Source organism: Tribolium castaneum, chromosome 9 (genome assembly GCF_031307605.1).
Source record: "Tribolium castaneum strain GA2 chromosome 9, icTriCast1.1, whole genome shotgun sequence".
NCBI lineage: Eukaryota > Metazoa > Arthropoda > Insecta > Coleoptera > Tenebrionidae > Tribolium > Tribolium castaneum.
In genome coordinates, this window is record NC_087402.1 from 13,963,791 (window position 1) to 13,984,158 (window position 20,368).

The following is a 20,368-nucleotide window of genomic DNA, read 5'->3' on the forward strand; positions in this document are numbered from 1 at the left end:
AATAATAATAATGATAATAATACTTATAATAATGAATTTCTTTCTAAATTAAAGCTTAGTTTTTCTAAGCAAAAATGATGCTTATTTTGTGTGTTATATAAGCGTTTTCTCATTTCTATGCAAGAGATTATCTGTGATCTGTGTTTTTAGGCAAGAAATTGAATAAAATTAATAACTCATTTTAAAACTGGTATAAAAACATTTACTATACAAAAGTTATAATAATAATAATAATAATAATAATAATAATAATAATAATAATAATAATAATAATAATAATAATAGTAATAATAATAATAATAATAATAATAATAATAATAGTAATAAAAGAAATAATAATAATAATAATAATAATAATAATAATAATAATAATAATGATAATAATACTTATAATAATGAATTTCTTTCTAAATTAAAGCTTAGTTTTTCTAAGCAAAAATGATGCTTATTTTGTGTGTTATATGAGCGCTTTCTCATTTCTATGCAAGAAATCATCTGTGATCTGTATTTTTAGGCAAGAAATTGTCTAAAATTAATAACTCATTTTAAAACTGGTATAAAAACATTTACTATACAAAAGTTATAATCGGTCTTTAATAATAATATTAATAATAATAATAATAATAATAATAATAATAATAATAATAATAATAATAGTAATAATAATAATAAAAATAATAGTAATAATAATAATAATAATAAAAATAAAAATAATAGTAGTAGTAAAAGTAAGCTTAGTTTTCTAAGCCAAAATGAAGCTTATTTTGTGTTATATGAGCGTTTTCTCATTTCTATGCAAAAGATCATGTGTGATCTGTGTTTTAAGTTGTGTCAGAATACGACGTTTTCTGTCTGTTTAATATAAGTTTTTAATAATAATAATAATAATAATAATAATAATAATAATAATAATAATAATAATAATAATAATAATAATAATAATAATAATAATAATAATAATAATAACAATAATAATAATAATAATAATAATAATAATAATAATAATAGTAATAGTAACAAAAGTAATAATAATAATAATACTTTTAAAAAGGAAAAATGGAGATTATTTTGTGTGTTACATGAGCGTTTTCTCATTTTTATGCAAAAAATCATGTGTGATCTGTGTTTTTAGGCAATCTAAGCCATTTTATAGTTTTTAATATTTAACAAAATTTTGCTTTAAAATAAAATGTTTGAAAAACCGAAATTAAACTAAATTAATTGTGTCTAACACTTTAGTAGAGGAAAAAGGAGAGACATAAAAGTCACTAAAGTCTTAAAGTTGTCTTTAGTCGTCATATAAATAACAATAACATTTATAATAACAATACTAGTAGTACTAAATTTGCTTATATGCATGCGCTTAATTAAGGTAACAGTTTTTTTGTTTTTTGCCTATATCTCGAAAACAGTTACTCCTATCAATTTTTACTTTTTCACCAAAATTAAAGGTGATAAAATTTCCTACAAAATAGTTATTTGCATTTTTCATGTAGAACTAACCATAAGCGAAATATAAGTTTGATAATAATTATTAATTAAAAAAAAGTGCTTTAACAGAAAATGTCTTGTGATTTAAAATACACTTAATTTGTTGGGTCCAATACTTTATTAGAAGAAAAAGGAGGTGACATAAAAGTCACTGAAGTCTTCAGAGTCGTTTTTAAATGCTGCATTTTTGACTTCGTCTCAAACATTGAAAACTGAATTACATTTTTGTTCAGTAACAGTTACAGTTTTCTTATTGGTTTTTTGCTTATATCTCGAAAACAGTTACTCCTATCAAATTTTATCTTACTTTCAAAATTAAAGCTGATAAAATTTCCAACAAAATAGTTATTTACATTTTTCTTGTAGGACCAAGCATAAACGAGTTATAGAGTTGGATATAAATAATATTTAACAAAAATTTGCTTTAAAATAAAATGCTTGAAAAACCGGAATTAAACTAAATTAATTGTGTCTAACACTTTAGTAGAGGAAAAAGGAGAAGACATAAAAGTCACTAAATGTTTCAGAGTCGTCTTTAGTCGTCATATTAATAACAATAACATTAATAATAATAATACTAATAGTACTAAATTTGCTTATATGCAAACGCTTAATTAACGTAACATTTTTTTGGTTTCTTGCTTATATCTCGAAAACAGTTACTCCTATCAATTTTCATCTTTTTTTCAAAATTAAAGCTGATAAAATTTCCTACAAAATAGTTATTTGCATTTTTTTGTAGGACCAACCATAAGCGAGTTATAGAGTTGGATATAAATAATATTTAACAAAAATTTGCTTTAAAATGTAGAGAAAAAAGAAAAGGACATAAAAGTCACCAAAGTCTTCAGAATCGTTTTTAGTCGTCATATTAATAACAATAACATTAATAATAATAATACTAATAGTACTAAATCTGCTTATATGCAAGCGCTTTATTAAGGTAACAGTTTTTTGGTTTCTTGCTTATATCTCGAAAACAGTTACTCCTATGAATTTTTGTCTTTCTTTCAAAATTAAAGCTGATAAAATATTCTACAGAATAGTTATTTGCATTTTTCTTGTAGGACCAACCATAAGCGAGTTATAGAGTTGGATATAAATAATATTTAACAAAAATTTGCTTTAAAATAAAATGTTTGAAAAACTGAAATTAAACTAATTTAACTGTGTCTAACACTTTAGTAGAGAAAAAAGGAAAAGACATAAAAGTCACTAAAGGTTTCAGAGTTGTCTTTAGTTGTCATATTAATAACAATAACATTAATAATAATAATACTAATAGTACTAAATTTGCTTATATGCAAACGCTTAATTAAGGTAACAGTGTTTTGGTTTCTTGCTTATATCTCGAAAACAGTTACTCCTATCAATTTTTATCTTTTTACTAAAATTCAAGCTGATAAAATTTCCTACAAAATAGTTATTTGCATTTTTCATGTAGGACTAACCATAAGCGAGATATATGATTGAAAATAATTAATATTTAAAAAAAAAGTGCTTTAACTGAAAATGTCTTGTGATTTAAAATACACTTAATTTATTGGGTCCAATACTTTATTAGAAGAAAAAGGAAGTGACATAAAAGTCACTGAAGTCTTCAGAGTCGTTTTTAAATGGTGCAGTTTCGTCTTCGTCTCAAACATTGAAAACCGAATTACATTTTTGTTCAGTAACAGTCACAGTTTTCTTATTGGTTTTTTGCTTATATCTCGAAAACAGTTACTCCTATCAATTTTTATCTTTCTTTCAAAATTAAAGCTGATAAAATTTCCTACAAAATAATTATTTGCATTTTTCTTGTAGGACCAACCATAAGCGAGTTATAGAGTTGGATATAAATAATATTTAACAAAAATTTGCTTTAAAATAAAATGTTTGAAAAACTGAAATTAAACTAATTTAATTGTTTCTAACACTTTAGTAGAGGAAAAAGAAGAAGACATAAAAGTCACTAAAGGTTTCAAAGTTGTCTTTAATCGTCATATTAATAACAATAACATTAATAATAATAATACTAATAGTACTAAATTTGCTTATATGCAAACGCTTAATAAAGGTAACAGTGTTTTGGTTTCTTGCTTATATCTCGAAAACAGTTACTCCTATCAATTTTTATCTTTTTACTAAAATTCAAGCTGATAAAATTTCCTACAAAATAGTTATTTGCATTTTTCATGTAGGACCAACCATAAGCGAGATATAAGTTTGAAAATAATTAATATTTAAAAAAAAAGTGCTTTAACAGAAAATGTCTTGTGATTTAAAATACACTTAATTTATTAGGTCCAATACTTTATTAGAAGAAAACGGGGGTGACATATAAGTCACTGAAGTCTTCAGAGTCGATTGTAAATGCTGCATTTTCGTCTTCGTCTCAAACATTGAAAACTGAATTACATTTTTGTTCTGAAACGGTAACAGTTTTCACTTTGGTTTTTTGCTTATATCTCGAAAACAATTACTCCTATCAGTTTTTATTTTTTTTTTAAATAAAGCTGATAAAATTTCCTACAAAATAGTTATTTGCATTTTTCTTGTAGGACCAACCATAAGCGAGTTATAAAGTTGGATATAAATAATATTTAACAAAAACTTGCTTAAAAATTAAATGTTTGAAATACTGAAATTAAACTAAATTAATTGTGTCTAACACTTTAGTAGAGAAAAAAGAAAAAGACATAAAAGTTACCAAAGTCTTCAGAATCGTTTATACTTAATACTATTTATACTATTAGTATTATTATTATTAATGTTATTGTTATTAATATGACGACTAAAAACGATTCTGAAGACTTTGGTAACTTTTATGTCTTTTTCTTTTTTCTCTACTAAAGTGTTAGACACAATTAATTTAGTTTAATTTCAGTATTTCAAACATTTAATTTTTAAGCAAGTTTTTGTTAAATATTATTTATATCCAACTTTATAACTCGCTGATGGTTGGTCCTACATGAAAAATGCAAATAACTATTTTATAGGAAATTTTATCAGCTTGAATTTTAGTAAAAAGATAAAAATTGATAGGAGTAACTGTTTTCGAGATATAAACAAGAAACCAAAACACTGTTACCTTAATTAAGCGTTTGCTTATAAGCAAATTTAGTACTATTAGTATTATTATTATTAATGTTATTGTTATTAATATGACAACTAAAGACAACTCTAAAACCTTTAGTGACTTTTATGTCTTTTCCTTTTTCCTCTACTAAAGTGTTAGACACAATTAAATTAGTTTAATTTCAGTTTTTCAAACATTTTATTTTAAAGCAAATTTTTGTTAAAAATTATTTATATCCAACTCTATAACTCGCTTATGGTTGGTCCTACAAGAAAAATGCAAATAACTATTTTGTAGGAAATTTTATCAGCTTTAATTTTGAAAAAAAGACAAAAATTCATAGGAGTAACTGTTTTCGAGATATAAGCAAGAAACCAAAAAACTGTTACCTTAATAAAGCGCTTGCATATAAGCAGATTTAATACTATTAGTATTATTATTATTAATGTTATTGTTATTAATATGACGACTAAAAACGATTCTGAAGACTTTGGTGACTTTTATGTCTTTTTCTTTTTTCTCTACTAAAGTGTTAGACACAATTAATTTAGTTTAATTTCAGTATTTCAAACATTTTATTTTTAAGCAAGTTTTTGTTAAATATTATTTATATCCAACTTTATAACTCGCTTATGGTTGGTCCTACAAGAAAAATGCAAATAACTATTTTGTAGGAAATGTTATCAGCTTTAATTTTGAAAGAAAGATAAAAATTGATAGGAGTAACTGTTTTCGAGATATAAGCAAAAAACCAATGTAAAAACTGTTACCGTTTCAGAACAAAAATGTAATTCAGTTTTCAATGTTTGAGACGAAGACGAAAATGCAGCATTTAAAATCGACTCTGAAGACTTCAGTGACTTATATGTCACCCCCTTTTTTTCTAATAAAGTATTGGACCTAATAAATTAAGTGTATTTTAAATCACAAGACATTTTCTGTTAAAGCACTTCTTTTTTAAATATTAATTATTTTCAATCTTATATCTTGCTTATGGTTAGTCCTACATAAAAAATGCAAATAATTATTTTGTAGGAAATTTTATCAGCTTGAATTTTGGTAAAAAGATAAAAGTTGATAGGAGTAACTGTTTTCGAGATATGAGCAAGAAACCAAAACACTGTTACCTTAATTAAGCGTTTGCATATAGGCAAATTTAGTACTATTAGTATTATTATTATTAATGTTATTGTTATTAATATGACGATTAAAGACAACTTTGAAACCTTTAGTGACTTTTATGTCTTCTTCTTTTTCCTCTACTAAAGTGTTAGACACAATTAAATTAGTTTAATTTCAGTTTTTCAAACATTTTATTTTAAAGCAAATTTTTGTTAAATATTATTTATATCCAACTCTATAACTCGCTTATGGTTGGTCCTACAAGAAAAATGCAAATAACTATTTTGTAGGAAATTTTATCAGCTTTAATTTTGACAGAAAGATAAAAATTGATAGGAATAACTGTTTTCGAGATATAAGCAAAAAACCAATAAGAAAACTGTGACTGTTACTGAACAAAAATGTAATTCAGTTTTCAATGTTTGAGACGAAGACGAAAGTGCAGCATTTAAAAACGACTCTGAAGACTTCAGTGACTTTTATGTCACTTCCTTTTTCTTCTAATAAAGTATTGGACCCAATAAATTAAGTGTATTTTAAATCACAAGACATTTTCTGTTAAAGCACTTTTTTTTTAAATATTAATTATTTTCAATCATATATCTCGCTTATGGTTAGTCCTACATGAAAAATGCAAATAACTATTTTATAGGAAATTTTATCAGCTTGAATTTTAGTAAAAAGATAAAAATTGATAGGAGTAACTGTTTTCGAGATATAAGCAAGAAACCAAAACACTGTTACCTTAATTAAGCGTTTGCATATAAGCAAATTTAGTACTATTAGTATTATTATTATTAATGTTATTGTTATTAATATGACAACTAAAGACAACTCTGAAACCTTTAGTGACTTTTATGTCTTTTCCTTTTTCCTCTACTAAAGTGTTAGACACAATTAAATTAGTTTAATTTCAGTTTTTCAAACATTTTATTTTAAAGCAAATTTTTGTTAAAAAGTATTTATATCCAACTCTATAACTCGCTTATGGTTGGTCCTACAAGAAAAATGCAAATAACTATTTTGTAGGAAATTTTATCAGCTTTAATTTTGAAAAAAAGACAAAAATTCATAGGAATAACTGTTTTCGAGATATAAGCAAGAAACCAAAAAACTGTTACCTTAATAAAGCGCTTGCATATAAGCAGATTTAGTACTATTAGTATTATTATTATTAATGTTATTGTTATTAATATGACGACTAAAAACGATTTTGAAGACTTTGGTGACTTTTATGTCTTTTTCTTTTTTCTCTACTAAAGTGTTAGACACAATTAATTTAGTTTAATTTCAGTATTTCAAACATTTTATTTTTAAGCAAGTTTTTGTTAAATATTATTTATATCCAATATTATAACTCGCTTATGGTTGGTCCCACAAGAAAAATGTAAATAACTATTTTGTAGGAAATGTTATCAGCTTTAATTTTGAAAGAAAGATAAAAATTGATAGGAGTAACTGTTTTCGAGATATGAGCAAGAAACCAAAACACTGTTACCTTAATTAAGCGTTTGCATATAAGCAAATTTAGTACTATTAGTATTATTATTATTAATGTTATTGTTATTAATATGACGATTAAAGACAACTTTGAAACCTTTAGTGACTTTTATGTCTTCTTCTTTTTCCTCTACTAAAGTGTTAGACACAATTAAATTAGTTTAATTTCAGTTTTTCAAACATTTTATTTTAAAGCAAATTTTTGTTAAATCTTATTTATATCCAACTCTATAACTCGCTTATGGTTGGTCCTACAAGAAAAATGCAAATATATATTTTGTAGGAAATTTTATCAGCTTTAATTTTGACAGAAAGATAAAAATTGATAGGAGTAACTGTTTTCGAGATATAAGCAAAAAACCAATAAGAAAACTGTGACTGTTACTGAACAAAAATGTAATTCAGTTTTCAATGTTTGAGACGAAGACGAAACTGCAGCATTTAAAAACGACTCTGAAGACTTCAGTGACTTTTATGTCACTTCCTTTTTCTTCTAATAAAGTATTGGACCCAATAAATTAAGTGTATTTTAAATCACAAGACATTTTCTGTTAAAGCACTTTTTTTTTAAATATTAATTATTTTCAATCATATATCTCGCTTATGGTTAGTCCTACATGAAAAATGCAAATAACTATTTTATAGGAAATTTTATCAGCTTGAATTTTAGTAAAAAGATAAAAATTGATAGGAGTAACTGTTTTCGAGATATAAGCAAGAAACCAAAACACTGTTACCTTAATTAAGCGTTTGCATATAAGCAAATTTAGTACTATTAGTATTATTATTATTAATGTTATTGTTATTAATATGACAACTAAAGACAACTCTGAAACCTTTAATGACTTTTATGTCTTTTCCTTTTTCCTCTACTAAAGTGTTAGACACAATTAAATTAGTTTAATTTCAGTTTTTCAAACATTTTATTTTAAAGCAAATTTTTGTTAAAAAGTATTTATATCCAACTCTATAACTCTCTTATGGTTGGTCCTACAAGAAAAATGCAAATAACTATTTTGTAGGAAATTTTATCAGCTTTAATTTTGAAAAAAAGACAAAAATTCATAGGAGTAACTGTTTTCGAGATATAAGCAAGAAACCAAAAAACTGTTACCTTAATAAAGCGCTTGCATATAAGCAGATTTAGTACTATTAGTATTATTATTATTAATGTTATTGTTATTAATATGACGACTAAAAACGATTCTGAAGACTTTGGTGACTTTTATGACTTTTTCTTTTTTCTCTACTAAAGTGTTAGACACAATTAATTTAGTTTAATTTCAGTATTTCAAACATTTTATTTTTAAGCAAGTTTTTGTTAAATATTATTTATATCCAACTTTATAACTCGCTTATGGTTGGTCCTACAAGAAAAATGCAAATAACTATTTTGTAGGAAATGTTATCAGCTTTAATTTTGAAAGAAAGATAAAAATTGATAGGAGTAACTGTTTTCGAGATATAAGCAAAAAACCAATGTAAAAACTGTTACCGTTTCAGAACAAAAATGTAATTCAGTTTTCAATGTTTGAGACGAAGACGAAAATGCAGCATTTAAAATCGACTCTGAAGACTTCAGTGACTTATATGTCACCCCCTTTTTTTCTAATAAAGTATTGGACCTAATAAATTAAGTGTATTTTAAATCACAAGACATTTTCTGTTAAAGCACTTCTTTTTTAAATATTAATTATTTTCAATCTTATATCTCGCTTATGGTTAGTCCTACATAAAAAATGCAAATAATTATTTTGTAGGAAATTTTATCAGCTTGAATTTTAGTAAAAAGATAAAAGTTGATAGGAGTAACTGTTTTCGAGATATGAGCAAGAAACCAAAACACTGTTACCTTAATTAAGCGTTTGCATATTAGCAAATTTAGTACTATTAGTATTATTATTATTAATGTTATTGTTATTAATATGACGATTAAAGACAACTTTGAAACCTTTAGTGACTTTTATGTCTTCTTCTTTTTCCTCTACTAAAGTGTTAGACACAATTAAATTAGTTTAATTTCAGTTTTTCAAACATTTTATTTTAAAGCAAATTTTTGTTAAATATTATTTATAACCAACTCTATAACTCGCTTATGGTTGGTCGTACAAGAAAAATGCAAATAACTATTTTGTAGGAAATTTTATCAGCTTTAATTTTGAATGAAAGATAAAAATTGATAGGAGTAACTGTTTTCGAGATATAAGCAAAAAACCAATAAGAAAATTGTGACTGTTACTGAACAAAAATGTAATTCGGTTTTCAATGTTTGAGACGAAGACGAAACTGCAGCATTTAAAAACGACTCTGAAGACTTCAGTGACTTTTATGTCACTTCCTTTTTCTTCTAATAAAGTATTGGACCCAATAAATTAAGTGTATTTTAAATCACAAGACATTTTCTGTTAAAGCACTTTTTTTTAAATATTAATTATTTTCAATCATATATCTCGCTTATGGTTAGTCCTACATGAAAAATGCAAATAACTATTTTGTAGGAAATTTTATCAGCTTGAATTTTAGTAAAAAGATAAAAATTGATAGGAGTAACTGTTTTCGAGATATAAGCAAGAAACCAAAACACTGTTACCTTAATTAAGCGTTTGCATATAAGCAAATTTAGAACTATTAGTATTATTATTATTAATGTTATTGTTATTAATATGACAACTAAAGACAACTCTGAAACCTTAAGTGACTTTTATGTCTTTTCGTTTTTTCTCTACTAAAGTGTTAGACACAGTAAAATTAGTTTAATTTCAGTTTTTCAAACATTTTATTTTAAAGCAAATTTTTGTTAAATATTATTTATATCCAACTCTATAACTCGCTTATGGTTGGTCCTACAAGAAAAATGCAAATAACTATTTTGTAGAATATTTTATCAGCTTTAATTTTGAAAGAAAGACAAAAATTCATAGGAGTAACTGTTTTCGAGATATAAGCAAGAAACCAAAAAACTGTTACCTTAATAAAGCGCTTGCATATAAGCAGATTTAGTACTATTAGTATTATTATTATTAATGTTATTGTTATTAATATGACGACTAAAAACGATTCTGAAGACTTTGGTGACTTTTATGTCTTTTTCTTTTTTCTCTACTAAAGTGTTAGACACAATTAATTTAGTTTAATTTCAGTTTTTTAAACATTTTATTTTTAAGCAAGTTTTTGTTAAATATTATTTATATCCAACTTTATAACTCGCTTATGGTTGGTCCTACAAGAAAAATGCAAATAACTATTTTGTAGGAAATGTTATCAGCTTTAAATTTGAAAAAAAGATAAAAATTGATAGGAGTAACTGTTTTCGAGATATAAGCAAAAAACCAAAGTTAAAACTGTTACCGTTTCAGAACAAAAATGTAATTCAGTTTTCAATGTTTGAGACGAAGACGAAAATGCAGCATTTAAAATCGACTCTGAAGACTTCAGTGACTTATATGTCACCCCCTTTTTTTTTAATAAAGTATTGAACCTAATAAATTAAGTGTATTTTAAATCACAAGACATTTTCTGTTAAAGCACTTCTTTTTTAAATATTAATTATTTTCAATCTTATATCTCGCTTATGGTTAGTCCTACATAAAAAATGCAAATAACTATTTTGTAGGAAATTTTATCAGCTTAAATTTTAGTAAAAAAATAAAAATTGATAGGAGTAACTGTTTTCGAGATATGAGCAAGAAACCAAAACACTGTTACCTTAATTAAGCGTTTGCATATAAGCAAATTTTGTACTATTAGTATTATTATTATTAATGTTATTGTTATTAATATGACGATTAAAGACAACTTTGAAACCTTTAGTGACTTTTATGTCTTCTTCTTTTTCCTCTACTAAAGTGTTAGACACAATTAAATTAGTTTAATTTCAGTTTTTCAAACATTTTATTTTAAAGCAAATTTTTGTTAAATATTATTTATATCCAACTCTATAACTCGCTTATGGTTGGTCCTACAAGAAAAATGCAAATAACTATTTTGTAGGAAATTTTATCAGCTTTAATTTTGACAGAAAGATAAAAATTGATAGGAGTAACTGTTTTCGAGATATAAGCAAAAAACCAATAAGAAAACTGTGACTGTTACTGAATAAAAATGTAATTCAGTTTTCAATGTTTGAGACGAAGACGAAACTGCAGCATTTAAAAACGACTCTGAAGACTTCAGTGACTTTTATGTCACTTCCTTTTTCTTCTAAAAAAGTATTGGACCCAATAAATTAAGTGTATTTTAAATCACAAGACATTTTCTGTTAAAGCACTTTTTTTTTAAATATTAATTATTTTCAATCATATATCTCGCTTATGGTTAGTCCTACATGAAAAATGCAAATAACTATTTTGTAGGAAATTTTATCAGCTTGAATTTTAGTAAAAAGATAAAAATTGATAGGAGTAACTGTTTTCGAGATATAAGCAAGAAACCAAAACACTGTTACCTTAATAAAGCGCTTGCATATAAGCAGATTTAGTACTATTAGTATTATTATTATTAACGTTATTGTTATTAATATGACGACTAAAAACGATTCTGAAGACGTTGGTGACTTTTATGTCTTTTTCTTTTTTCTCTACTAAAGTGTTAGACTCAATTAATTTAGTTTAATTTCGGTTTTTCAAACATTTTATTTAAAGCAAATTTTTGTTAAATATTATTTATATCCAACTCTATAACTCGCTTATGGTTGGTCCTACAAGAAAAATGCAAACAACTATTTTGTAGGAAGCTTTATCAGCTTTAATTTTAAAAGAAAGATAGAAATTGATAGGAGTAACTGTTTTCGAGATATAAGCAAAAAACCAATAAGAAAACTGTAACAGTTACTGAACAAAAATGTAATTCAGTTTTCAATGTTTGAGACGAAGACGAAAATGCAGCATTTACAAACGACTCTAAAAACTTCAGTGACCTTTCTGTTACCTCTTTTTTCTTCTAATAAAGTATTGGACCCTATAAATTAAGTGTATTTTAAATCACAAGACATTTTCTGTTGAAGCACTTTTTTTTTAATTTTAATTATTTTCAAACTTATATCTCGCTTATGGTTAGTCCTACATTAAAAATGCAATTAACTATTTTGTAGGAAATTTTATCAGCTTTAATTTTAGTAAAAAGATAAAAATTGATAGGAGTAACTGTTTTCGAGATATAAGCAAGAAACCAAAACACTGTTACCTTAATTAAGCGTTTGCATATAAGCAAATTTAGTACTATTAGTATTATTATTATTAATGTTATTGTTATTAATATTACGATTAAAGACAACTTTGAAACCTTTAGTGACTTTTATGTCTTCTTCTTTTTCCTCTACTAAAGTGTTAGACACAATTAAATTAGTTTAATTTCAGTTTTTCAAACATTTTATTTTAAAGCAAATTTTTGTTAAATATTATTTATATCCAACTCTATAACTCGCTTATGGTTGGTCCTACAAGAAAAATGCAAATAACTATTTTGTAAGAAATTTTATCAGCTTTAATTTTGAAAAAAAGATAAAAATTGATAGGAGTAACTGTTTTCGAGATATAAGCAAAAAACCAATAAGAAAACTGTGACTGTTACTGAACAAAAATGTAATTCGGTTTTCAATGTTTGAGACGAAGACGAAAGTGCAGCATTTAAAAACGACTCTGAAGACTTCAGTGACTTTTATGTCACTTCCTTTTTCTTCTAATAAAGTATTGGACCCAATAAATTAAGTGTATTTTAAATCACAAGACATTTTCTGTTAAAGCACTTTTTTTTTAAATATTAATTATTTTCAATCATATATCTCGCTTATGGTTAGTCCTACATGAAAAATGCAAATAACTATTTTGTAGGAAATTTTATCAGCTTGAATTTTAGTAAAAAGATAAAAATTGATAGGAGTAACTGTTTTCGAGATATAAGCAAGAAACCAAAACACTGTTACCTTAATTAAGCGTTTGCATATAAGCAAATTTAGTACTATTAGTATTATTATTATTAATGTTATTGTTATTAATATGACAACTAAAGACAACTCTGAAACCTTTAGTGACTTTTATGTCTTTTCCTTTTTTCTCTACTAAAGTGTTAGACACAGTTAAATTAGTTTAATTTCAGTTTTTCAAACATTTTATTTTAAAGCAAATTTTTGTTAAATATTATTTATATCCAACTCTATAACTCGCTTATGGTTGGTCCTACAAGAAAAATGCAAATAACTATTTTGTAGAATATTTTATCGGCTTTAATTTTGAAAGAAAGACAAAAATTCATAGGAGTAACTGTTTTCGAGATATAAGCAAGAAACCAAAAAACTGTTACCTTAATAAAGCGCTTGCATATAAGCAGATTTAGTACTATTATTATTATTATTATTAATGTTATTGTTATTAATATGACGACTAAAAACGATTCTGAAGACTTTGGTGACTTTTATGTCTTTTTCTTTTTTCTCTACTAAAGTGTTAGACACAATTAATTTAGTTTAATTTCAGTATTTCAAACATGTTATTTTTAAGCAAGTTTTTGTTAAATATTATTTATATCCAACTTTATAACTCGCTTATGGTTGGTCCTACAAGAACAATGCAAAAAACTATTTTGTAGGAAATGTTATCAGCTTTAATTTTAAAAGAAAGATAAAAATTGATAGGAGTAACTATTTTCGAGATATAAGCAAAAAACCAAAGTAAAAACTGTTACCGTTTCAGAACAAAAATGTAATTCAGTTTTCAATGTTTGAGACGAAGACGAAAATGCAGCATTTAAAATCGACTCTGAAGACTTCAGTGACTTATATGTCACCCCCTTTTTTTTTAATAAAGTATTGGACCTAATAAATTGAGTGTATTTTAAATCACAAGACATTTTCTGTTAAAGCACTTCTTTTTTAAATATTAATTATTTTCAATCTTATATCTCGCTTATGGTTAGTCCTACACAAAAAGTGCAAATAACTATTTTGTAGGAAATTTTATCAGCTTGAATTTTAGTAAAAAGATAAAAATTGATAGGAGTAACTGTTTTCGAGATATGAGCAAGAAACCAAAACACTGTTACCTTAATTAAGCGTTTGCATATAAGCAAATTTAGTACTATTAGTATTATTATTATTAATGTTATTGTTATTAATATGACGATTAAAGACAACTTTGAAATCTTTAGTGGCTTTTATGTCTTCTTCTTTTTCCTCTACTAAAGTGTTAGACACAATTAAATTAGTTTAATTTCAGTTTTTCAAACATTTTATTTTAAAGCAAATTTTTGTTAAATATTATTTATATCCAACTCTATAACTCGCTTATGGTTGGTCCTACAAGAAAAATGCAAATAACTATTTTGTAGGAAATTTTATCAGCTTTAATTTTGAAAGAATGATAAAAATTGATAAGAGTAACTGTTTTCTAGATATAAGCAAAAAACCAATAAGAAAACTGTGACTGTTACTGAACAAAAATGTAATTCGGTTTTCAATGTTTGAGACGAAGACGAAACTGCAGCATTTAAAAACGACTCTGAAAACTTCAGTGACTTTTATGTCACTTCCATTTTCTTCTAATAAAGTATTGGACCCAATAAATTAAGTGTATTTTAAATCACAAGACATTTTCTGTTAAAGCACTTTTTTTTAAAATATTAATTATTTTCAATCATATATCTCGCTTATGGTTAGTCCTACATGAAAAATGCAAATAACTATTTTGTAGGAAATTTTATCAGCTTGAATTTTAGTAAAAAAATAAAAATTGATAGGAGTAACTGTTTTCGAGATATAAGCAAGAAACCAAAACACTGTTACCTTAATTAAGCGTTTGCATATAAGCAAATTTAGTACTATTAGTATTATTATTATTAATGTTATTGTTATTAATATGACAACTAAAGACAACTCTGAAACCTTTAGTGACTTTTATGTCTTTTCCTTTTTTCTCTACTAAAGTGTTAGACACAGTTAAATTAGTTTAATTTCAGTTTTTCAAACATTTTATTTTAAAGCAAATTTTTGTTAAATATTATTTATATCCAACTCCATAACTCGCTTATGGTTGGTCCTACAAGAAAAATGCAAATAACTATTTTGTAGAATATTTTATCAGCTTTAATTTTGAAAGAAAGACAAAAATTCATAGGAGTAACTGTTTTCGAGATATAAGCAAGAAACCAAAAAACTGTTACCTTAATAAAGCGCTTGCATATAAGCAGATTTAGTACTATTAGTATTATTATTATTAATGTTATTGTTATTAATATGACGACTAAAAACGATTCTGAAGACTTTGGTGACTTTTATGTCTTTTTCTTTTTTCTCTACTAAAGTGTTAGACACAATTAATTTAGTTTAATTTCAGTATTTCAAACATTTTATTTTTAAGCAAGTTTTTGTTAAATATTATTTATATCCAACTTTATAACTCGCTTATGGTTGGTCCTACAAGAAAAATGCAAATAACTATTTTGTAGGAAATGTTATCAGCTTTAATTTTGAAAGAAAGATAAAAATTGATAGGAGTAACTGTTTTCGAGATATAAGCAAAAAACCAAAGTAAAAACTGTTACCGTTTCAGAACAAAAATGTAATTCAGTTTTCAATGTTTGAGCCGAAGACGAAAATGCAGCATTTAAAATCGACTCTGAAGACTTCAGTGACTTATATGTCACCCCCTTTTTTTTTTAATAAAGTATTGAACCTAATAAATTAAGTGTATTTTAAATCACAAGACATTTTCTGTTAAAGCACTTCTTTTTTAAATATTAATTATTTTCAATCTTATATCTCGCTTATGGTTAGTCCTACATAAAAAATGCAAATAACTATTTTGTAGGAAATTTTATCAGCTTGAATTTCAGTAAAAAGATAAAAATTGATAGGAGTAACTGTTTTCGAGATATGAGCAAGAAACCAAAACACTGTTACCTTAATTAAGCGTTTGCATATAAGCAAATTTAGTACTATTAGTATTATTATTATTAATGTTATTGTTATTAATATGACGATTAAAGACAATTTTGAAACCTTTAGTGACTTTTATGTCTTCTTCTTTTTCCTCTACTAAAGTGTTAGACACAATTAAATTAGTTTAATTTCAGTTTTTCAAACATTTTATTTTAAAGCAAATTTTTGTTAAATATTATTTATATCCAACTCTATAACTCGCTTATGGTTGGTCCTACAAGAAAAATGCAAATAACTATTTTGTAGGAAATTTTATCAGCTTTAATTTTGACAGAAAGATAAAAATTGATAGGAGTAACTGTTTTCGAGATATAAGCAAAAAACCAATAAGAAAACTGTGACTGTTACTGAACAAAAATGTAATTCAGTTTTCAATGTTTGAGACGAAGACGAAACTGCAGCATTTAAAAGCGACTTTGAAGACTTCAGTGACTTTTATGTCACTTCCTTTTTCTTCTAATAAAGTATTGGACCCAATAAATTAAGTGTATTTTAAATCACAAGACATTTTCTGTTAAAGCACTTTTTTTTTAAATATTAATTATTTTCAATCATATATCTCGCTTATGGTTAGTCCTACATGAAAAATGCAAATAACTATTTTGTAGGAAATTTTATCAGCTTGAATTTTAGTAAAAAGATAAAAATTGATAGGAGTAACTGTTTTCGAGACATAAGCAAGAAACCAAAACACTGTTACCTTAATTAAGCGTTTGCATATAAGCAAATTTAGTACTATTAGTATTATTATTATTAATGTTATTGTTATTAATATGACAACTAAAGACAACTCTGAAACCTTTAGTGACTTTTATGTCTATTTCTTTTTTCTCTACTAAAGTGCTAGACTCAATTAATTTAGTTTAATTTCGGTTTTTCAAACATTTTATTTTAAAGCAAATTTTTGTTAAATATTATTTATTTCCAACTCTATAACTCGCTTATGGTTGGTCCTACAAAAAAATGCAAATAACTATTTTGTAGGAAATTTTATTAGCTTTAATTTTGAAAAAAACATAAAAATTGATAGGAGTAACTGTTTTCGAGATATAAGCAAAAAACCAAAAAAATGTTACGTTAATTAAGCGTTTGCATATAAGCAAATTTAGTACTATTAGTATTATTATTATTAATGTTATTATTATTAATATGACGACTAAAGACGACTCTGAAACATTTAGTGACTTTTATGTCTTCTCCTTTTTCCTCTACTAAAGTGTTAGACACAATTAATTTAGTTTAATTCCGGTTTTTCAAGCATTTTATTTTAAAGCAAATTTTTGTTAAATATTATTTATATCCAACTCTATAACTCGTTTATGCTTGGTCCTACAAGAAAAATGTAAATAACTATTTTGTTGGAAATTTTATCAGCTTTAATTTTGAAAGAAAGATAAAATTTGATACGAGTAACTGTTTTCGAGATATAAGCAAAAAACCAATAAGAAAACTGTAACTGTTACTGAACAAAAATGTAATTCAGTTTTCAATGTTTGAGACGAAGTCAAAAATGCAGCATTTAAAAACGACTCTGAAGACTTTAGTGACTTTTATGTCACCTCCTTTTTCTTCTAATAAAGTATTGGACCCAACAAATTAAGTGTATTTTAAATCACAAGACATTTTCTGTTAAAACACTTTTTTTTAATTAATAATTATTTTCAAACTTATATCTTGCTTATGGTTAGTTCTACATGAAAAATGCAAATAACTATTTTGTAGGAAATTTTATCACCTTTAATTTTGGTGAAAAAGTAAAAATTGATAGGAGTAACTGTTTTCGAGATATAGGCAAAAAACAAAAAAACTGTTACCTTAATTAAGCGCTTGCATATAAGCAAATTTAGTACTACTAGTATTGTTATTATAAATGTTATTGTTATTAATATGACGACTAAAGACAACTTTAAGACTTTAGTGACTTTTATGTCTCCTCCTTTTTCCTCTACTAAAGTGTTAGACACAATTAATTTAGTTTAATTTCGGTTTTTCAAACATTTTATTTTAAAGCAAATTTTTGTTAAATATTAAAAACTATAAAATGGCTTAGATTGCCTAAAAACACAGATCACACATGATCTTTTGCATAAAAATGAGAAAACGCTCATGTAACACACAAAATAAGCTCCATTTTTCCTTTTTAAAAGTATTATTATTATTATTACTTTTGTTACTATTACTATTATTATTATTATTATTATTATTATTGTTATTATTATTATTATTATTATTATTATTATTATTATTATTATTATTATTATTATTATTATTATTATTATTATTAAAAACTTATATTAAACAGACAGAAAACGTCGTATTCTGACACAACTTAAAACACAGATCACACATGATCTTTTGCATAGAAATGAGAAAACGCTCATATAACACAAAATAAGCTTCATTTTGGCTTAGAAAACTAAGCTTACTTTTACTACTACTATTATTTTTATTTTTATTATTATTATTATTATTATTACTATTATTTTTATTATTATTATTACTATTATTATTATTATTATTATTATTATTATTATTATTATTATTATTATTATTATTATTATTAATATTATTATTATTAAAGACCGATTATAACTTTTGTATAGTAAATGTTTTTATACCAGTTTTAAAATGAGTTATTAATTTTAGACAATTTCTTGCCTAAAAACACAGATCACAGATGATCTCTTGCATAGAAATGAGAAAACGCTCAGATAACACAAAATAAGCATCATTTTTGCTTAGAAAAACTAAGCTTTAATTTAGAAAGAAATTTATTATTATAAGTATTATTATCATTATTATTATTATTATTATTATTATTTTTATTATTATTATTATTGTTTTTTTTATTACTATTATTATTATCATTATTATTATTATTATTATTATTATTATTATTAACTTTTGTATAGTAAATGTTTTTATACCAGTTTTAAAATGAGTTATTAATTTTATTCAATTTCTTGCCTAAAAGCACAGATCACAGATGATCTCTTGCATAGAAATGAGAAAACGCTCATATAACACACAAAATAAGCATCATTTTTGCTTAGAAAAACTAAGCTTTAATTTATAAAGAAATTCATTATTATAAGTATTATTATCATTATTATTATTATTATTATTATTTCTTTTATTACTATTATTATTATTATTATTATTATTATTATTATTATAGTTTTGACCAGAACTGTTAATTTCAAACGATTTTATGCCCCCAAACAAGAAAACTTTCACTAAACAGATGCCAAACGTCTTAGTTCGTTTTATAAAAACGACATGTTACCGTTTAAACAAAAAAATTATTTTCGTTGTTGTATCAAAATAATTTATTTCGAATGATTCAATGGAGCGAAACGAGTAAACTTTTATAGGACAGATGCAAAATACCATATTACCACATAAATCGTTATTTTAAAGCAAAGTATTAGCTTTTGCACTTGTTCAATTAAAGTTTGCTTACTTCGAAATATGTAGTCGTCCGAAATAATTTTTTTTTGTCAAAACTATAACGTAATTTGTTCTTTTGAGCTTGAATATAGAGTTTTCATTACGTTTTATAGTAGTTTACTCTACTCTAAGCATAGAATCAAACAGAGTAATCCGCTTTTGTTAAAACTGATACATAATTTGCTCTTATTTTCGAGAATAAGACATTTTCAATATGTTTGATAAAATTTTTCTTGTTTATAGCAAGGAATCGTTTAAAATAAGCTGTATTTGCCTAAACTGATACGTAATTCGATATTTGTGCATGGATACGAAGTTTTCAGTTTCTTTGACGTGAAATTTCTTGTTGCAAAAGGTAATACTTTGCTTTAAAACAACGCTTTATATGGTAATATGTGGTTTTGCATCTGCCCCATAAAAGTTCATTAGTTTCGAATCATAATTTCGTTTGAAATAAACAGTGCTGGTCAAAACTATAACGTAAATTATTTCTTTGAGACGAAATTTAAAGTTTTCATTAAGTTTTATACAAGTTTACTCTATTCTAAGTAAAGGAGTAATCAGGATAAATTGCTTTTATCTAGAGTAATATATAATTTGCAGTTTTCAGCCAGAATAAGACGTTTTTAATCTTTTTAATGTAAGTTTTCGTGTTCAAAACAAAGGATCGTCTAAAATAAGCAGTTTTTGTCCAGACTGAAACGTAATTCGAATTTCTGTGCCTAAATAAGGGGTTTTCAGTTTCTTTGATGTAAGGTTTCTTGTTTGTAACAATGAATTAACATAAATAATTGGTTTTTATCCAAACTGTGGCA